The sequence below is a fragment of the Tursiops truncatus genome, chromosome 17 (assembly GCF_011762595.2).
Source record: "Tursiops truncatus isolate mTurTru1 chromosome 17, mTurTru1.mat.Y, whole genome shotgun sequence".
Lineage (NCBI taxonomy): Eukaryota > Metazoa > Chordata > Mammalia > Artiodactyla > Delphinidae > Tursiops > Tursiops truncatus.
Genome location: NC_047050.1, coordinates 59124585 through 59131683, shown reverse-complemented (window position 1 = coordinate 59131683; position 7099 = coordinate 59124585).

Sequence of the window (7099 nt, the reverse complement as noted above, 5' to 3'; positions counted from 1 at the left end):
CAGGGCTCGAACCCGTGTCCCCTGCATTGGCAGGCAGATTCTCAACCACTGCGCCACCAGGGAAGCCCCCAAAACCTGTTTACTCTTGATGATGCCAATTTCCTTCTAATGGAGGGCAACAGCTCTGGAATCAAAGAAAGAAAAGCACTCATCCCATATCTCTCTCCTCCTCCACACAGTCGACTGTGAGCTCTTCACAGCTTCACTTTTCTGCTCTTTCCCCATCCTGTTTCCATGGTTTACTGACTTTCAACATGACATTTACCTTGCTCACAGACTTCCTTTGGACCCCATTTTTTGGAATGTCATCATTCCTATTCATGACACTTTCAACGATTTTGCCTTACAACCACTTGCTACCTTCAATGAGCTGAAATCACATCTGGACCCACCTTATTGCCTGGCGCTTCACCAGCACTATTCCCTTGAATGCTGACGTCTTCTGTCCATCTAACTCTTCTTCCTTTCTCAGTCCATTGGCCTCCAGCCTTTCATTCCCTCCTAATTCTCTCATTGGCCCCATTCTGGCTTTTCTGGTTTCTATCCATCCCGTGCTTATGAGAATGCATTTTAGAGATACTTGTAATAGTCCCAGATATTGCCTCCCATTTTATACTTTACTATAAATTTCTCCACACTGCCCCATGTTCTGCAGCATGGATTCAATCCATCATCTGCATCTGCTCTTTGATTCTACTCTCACACTGCCTGAAAATATGTCATAATTAAGACTTTTGTTTCCATTATTAATTCATGTTATCTAATCTTGACTTAGGGATTCTGAGGTATCAATTTCCTCCACCACCTCTCCCCACTATTTTTCTCACTTATTAACCCATACCTTCTTTCACTGTGCCTGTCTTTGTGCTTGGCACAAGTAGACAAGAAGTTCAATGTATGAAAGCAAATCTAAGCCATTCCAACCTTCCCTACTTACTTTACAAGGAGTTTTAGGATATCTAACAGTGATCCTGTTTCATTGAAAACAGGACCATCAATCCAGTTATCTAACACAAACATCTGGGTGTTTCCCTTGATAGTCACATATTTAACCAGTTATAAGGTCTGGCAGTCCTACCATCTTATTCTCCAGGATATATCCATTGGGATCTCTCCATTCCCATGTTCTCACTCTATCTCAGGATGCTATTCCTTCTCACGATGAATACTTTAGCAGTCTTGTTTCCCTCTCTTGTATTTTCTACACTGCTATCAGAATGATTTCTAAACACAAAGTTGATTGCAGTCACACCTCTACTTAAAACTCCTCTAGGATTCCCTACTGTCTCAGGATCTATTTCAAACACCCTGGAATGCATTCAAGGTATTTCTGGGGTATAGCTTCTGACGCACTCTCTTACCTCCACCAGACCTATTAATCCACCTACAGTTCCAATAACTCTCCTGCCTCCAGACCGTTACACATTGTCTTCCCTCTAATGGAACATGCTTTCTTCTTACCACCCTACCCCATATCTATTTTCTGGATAATTCCTTTGGGTCCTAAAGGCAAACTCATTATGGCAGCATTTCTCTGGCTACTGAAGATTATGTAGGGTTCCCTCCCACCCAACGTGTTTCCCTAACCTGATGTGCTCACTCCACGTAGAACACTTGCTTCACTAAATTGATATTATATTTTCACTTGTCTCATACCCCTTAGCTAGATTCTAGGATAAGAATCAACCATGATAAACAGACCAAGAAATGATACACATGATTATATTAGTAGAAAGAATATTACGACAGTTATTATAAATGTATTCCATATTTAAAAAAATAGAGTGAGATTGAGCATGTCATGTAAAAAGGACCCAAACTGAACTTCTAGATATGGTAACGACAGTGTCTGCGATGAAAAATACTTTGCAGAGGATTAGCAGCAGTTTAGGCAGAGAAGGGAATATCAGTTTATATGAAGACATAGAAATAGAACATAAAATGAAACACACTGAGTAAAAAAAAAGACTAAAAAATGGACAGCGTAGTGAGCAGTGGGATACTCTCAAATGTTTTAATATATTTGTAATTAGTTTCAGATCTAATAAATTCAATCTAATAAATTCAGTGAACCCCAGGAATTAGAAACATGAAAAAATCTACAAAAAAAAATCAAATTTCTTAAAAACAATAATAAAGAGAAAATCTTCAGGGCTTCCCTAGTGGCACAGTGGTTAAGAATCCACCTACCAATGCAGGGGACACAGGTTCGAGCCCTGGTCTGGGAAGATCCCACATGCCGCAGAACAACTAAGCCCATGCACCACAACCACTGAGCCTGCACTCTAGAGCCCGAGAGCCACAGCTACTGAGCACGCGTGCCGCAACTACTGAAGTCTGCGTGCCTACAGCCCATGCTCCGCAACAAGAGAAGCCACCGCAATGAGAAGCCTGCGCACTGCAACGAACAGTATCCCTGTTCACCGCACCTAGAGAAAGCCCAAGCACAACAATGAAGACCCAACGCAGCCAAAAATAAATAAAATAAAAATAAACAAATTTTTTTTAAAAAAGAGAAAATCTTCAAAGTAACCAGCATAAAAGACACATGACATACAGAGAAACAAAGAATGGAAACAGACTTCTCATTGGAAGCAATGCAAGCAAGAAGAGAGTAGAACACCACCCATAAGCTACTAAAAGAAAAAAAAAAGAGGGAAAAAAAACAACACTGTCAACCTAAAATTCTATTTGCAGTAAAAATGCTTTTCAATAATATTGTATAATAAGCACACCACAGTAAGAGTAATCAGAAGAAAACCTGAGGGGCTATATTAATATCAGATTAAATAGGTTTCAATGCCAAAAAAGTTATCAGAACTAAAGAAGGTTATTTCACAATGATAGAAGGGTCAATTTATCTTGAGGACTTAAAACTCCTAAATATTTGTGCACCGTATAACAAAGTTTTAAGAATAAGTGATGCAAATTCTAGGTAAATGGCAAATTGCTTATAACTCTGTATATTCCAACCTCTGTGCCTTTGTTCACACCTCTGATTGTCCAGTCCCTTGAATAATCCCTCCTACAACCTTTGAATCTATGCTTCAAGCTTCTTCCTGAAAGTCAGCTCTTTCACAATGCCTTCAGTTCTCCTTTTGACCTATCTTTCCAACATCTTTCATGTTCTATCTTATGTAATCGTCATTCATTAGTTCATATACATATACATATGCACACACGCACATTCATAGATAGATGTCTGTGTATGCACACACGTTAATTCATTATAAATATAATCTTTCCTATTGAGGATCATGTTTGTGATTTTCCTTTGTATGCCCTACTGTCTCCTACCCTCTCTATCATTTAGGCACAGTGCTTTGCACATGTTAATTGACTCTTTCATTCAGCAAATTTATTTTCTATTTACTATGTGACCAACCCATGCTAGGCACTAGAGAGACAGTGGCACATACAATAGATGGAATACAAGTCTTCTTCAAACTTAGAGTTCAGTGGAGGAGGCAGACATCACTGAAATAAGTATTTATTTTAAATCATAAGGCTATAAAGAACAAGAATGTTTTTTCAGGGTCCTAAGTTGCAAGCAACAGAAAACGAACCTGGCTGACTTACACAGAAATAGAATTTATCGAAAAGATGTGATAGTTTATAGATCTGGCAGGAAGTTTGGGAAACCACTGTCAGAAAGTGGATTGGAATAAAGGTGGATGCATAGACAAAGCCATGCCCCAAATTAAGCTGCAGACCCAGTCCAGTGAGGGCACTACTTGCGAATCCATTAATCGCTGGAATCCATGACTTGGCACGCCTTACATTGGCAGAACTGGATCAAGGATTCTACCATCAGCACCACTGCTCTTGATGCCTCTGTGATCCCTCAAAACTGGATGTCAGCATAGCCACTCTCACCATTTTTGGAATAAATCCTCTTTTGTTAATACTTCTTTGGGTTACTAGCTTCTCATTTGAACCTGGAAGCAGGTGTATATAATTTGCTAAACCTAGTCCATTCATCTGCACTCTAGCTGAAAGGAAATCTAAGAACGTGAGGGTTCCATAGTGGGAGGTGGGCTCTCTCTCTCACTATAACTCATACTTCAGGAAATTGACCAAATAGGGAATTGGTTCATCTACAGCACAGCCCAAAAGACCTTGACAAATGTTCTCTTTATGTATTGAGTGTATGCAAGTAAATTAGAGTCTTCTAATGTGGGAAGTTGGGGAAATCTTTGATGAGCAAGTGACATAATCATAAGCCTGAAAGCTGAATAAAAGCTGGCTTGACCTATGGGTGGAGGAGAAAAATGTTGTTAGAAACAAAGGAAAGAGCATACGTGAAGACCCTCCTTGAAGAAGGGGTTGGGGTTCAGAAACTGAGTGAAATCCACGGACTTTGAGATGAAGCCAGGGAGTTAGGGAAAGGTCTGGTTTCTTTCCAGGCCCTTCTAGGCCGTGCTTAAGTCTATGAACTTTATCCTAATAACTCTATAAGGACAGTCCAAGGTTAGAGCACAGGACTAAACTTATGAAGCACAGCTTTAAAGAGATAACTCAGGGTTCTAAGTGAAGAATAAATTGACACTCAAATGTTGAAACCATCCAACAATAAATGGGCAAGCAACAATAAGTGGGGTGAGGGAGTAAAATTAGAGAACTTTGGAGTGAAAAGACTTGCTTATCTTGGACAAATCAATTAACTTTCCTGAGGCTCATTCCTCATCCATAAAATGTGGGTGATTTTCCTGTATTTATCTACCTTTGAGGTTATTGTGAGGTAAAATGAAATAGAAGATATGATTTCTAACTGTAGAATGCTTACAAATATGAAGTTCTAATAAATATTTAGTGAGCGCTCAATTATTTTGCTAAGCATGGTGGAGGGTATACAAATTTATTAAACTTATGGGAAAATATTCTAATTTTACAGAATGTCATTTATTATCATTAGTCCCTGGTCTCTATGTTTTTAACTACACTTCTATAGGGAGGCAGTATTATTCTGCAGATTGACTGATATACGTACAGCATTTATTGTAGTACTGGACATATAGTAAGCCACTATTAAGTACTAAACATTGTTAGTAATAATATATGCATCATAGAAATTATTCCCGATATATATATATATATATATATATATAAAATGTTGGTTCTTCATTTTGGTAATTGTTTAAATTTCTCCAATAGAAAATGACTTTACAGTCCATAAAGTAGAGAAATGGGTTAATGTTTACAAAGACAAGAGAGAGCAGGGCTGCCAATATTTTAGAGAAAAAAACCCCAATAAAACCATTTTGAACGGCCAGTTTTGCATTGAGCACCTCAGCACACCGGAAGTGGGAAAGAAATCTTTCCCCAGGGAATTTGTACCATCAATGTTCTTCAAATCTTAGACATAATCAGATCTGACCTTACTAAAAAATTATCCAAGGATAGATATAGCCTATTAAGCTAATTTTCCTCTAATTATTGCACGTATGAAGGCATAGCCCTTTGAAAGATTATAGTAGAAATCTGTAGCTTGCGGTTTTTAAGGAGACAAACAGATGCCTAAAAAATACATTTTTTTGAAGTGAGGAAAAACAATTGACAGAAAAGTTAGGTAACATGACAAATATTTGGCATGTGTTATACTACCTACTACCTGGTACCCATGACAGACATCAGTGATAAATCAGAAGTTGGCACTTGGAGAAAAAAATCTTTTATTCTTTTTCTAGGTGTTCATAAAAGGGTATTAATTTGCTAAGAATCGTTCTGGTAGGAGGATGAGATATTCTAAAATGACTAGGAAATAGGCAGCAGAAGACCTTTCTTCTTTAAAAAAAATCCTTGAATTTCCATATAATAGAGACTCATTAATGTGTTGATGAACTCATCTTTTACATTCCCAGAATCTCTTACATTCCAGGCTATATGGCAACGAGAAATAAGGATAAATGAGTCTAAGAACAGTACTCTGCAGACTAGCCTCCCAGGAAAGGAGCTGGCCCCCTGCAAACTCCACAGTAGCTGGTGACACCTCAGTTCTTAGGGTGAGCAATCCTAGTCAAATGCAAGGCTTGGGCTTCAACCTTTGGCTGAAGGACTGACTGATGTTTTCCCAGGCATAAACCTGATGTTGAAACTCCTACTGCTAGTTTGCTGTATCATATACCTGGAACTGTAAGGTCTGGACCCCAGCACCCAGAGCAGAGACTGTTTCCCACCCCCCATAAATACTAAGCAGGCAGGATACAGTTGAAGCTAAGTTTCTGCACCACTGCAGCGGGGAAACATACCAGGGAAGAATCAATGCTTAAAAGTTAAAAATGTATAAAAGCCAGTGCTATTCATGCAGCTCACAAGTTCACGGCTCAAGGTTTAGGGTCGTCGGAGTCATATCTGGGCTTGTTGGAATGAATAAACAACTGGGAACCCACATATAGGCCACTAATTCTATATCCAATAGTTTTTCCCAGTGAATGATTTCTAGCTGACCTGTATGTGGGGTGTGTGTGAGTACAGAGGTGTGTATGCATGAGTGTATGTGTGTAACGTCTGCTCTAGTATTAAAGAATGTTAATTGCACCTTCATGTAAATTGTTTTAATCTGGCTTCTTTCTTTTTTAATGTGAGGTCAAACACCAAAGGTTTAAGAGCTTTGAATAGAGAAAGAAGAGAGAATTTCAGAAAAATAGGGTTTTGTTCCAAATGATGTCGGGTAAATGTGGAGATCACTGTTCCCTGCCCTTTAATGCTTCTTCCCTGTCTGTGCCTAGGATCCACCTTATAAAACCTGCTAATCTACTTAGTTCAATCATTTCTCTGTGGTTTCACCACCCACCCAGTTCTTTAGAGCTTCTTGCTTTTTTTGCTTTTCTAAGTTCTCATCTCAACAGCTCCTAGCCAGGATTCCGATTTCTCTCTGCCTAGCTTCCGCAGAATGACAACCTATTTAGATCACATCTGGTTTCTTCTGCAGACTCACCTGTTATCACTTTCTTCCTCTCCACACAGCAACCGGAGTGCCACCCTCCAAACGCAGGCTTTTTTCAGCATGACTTAGTTCCCAGAATGGCCTCTAGCCAGTGTGCTGGTAAGTGTTTAACAACCATCCAGGGCAGAGGGGAGCTCTGATTTGTAGCCCGTG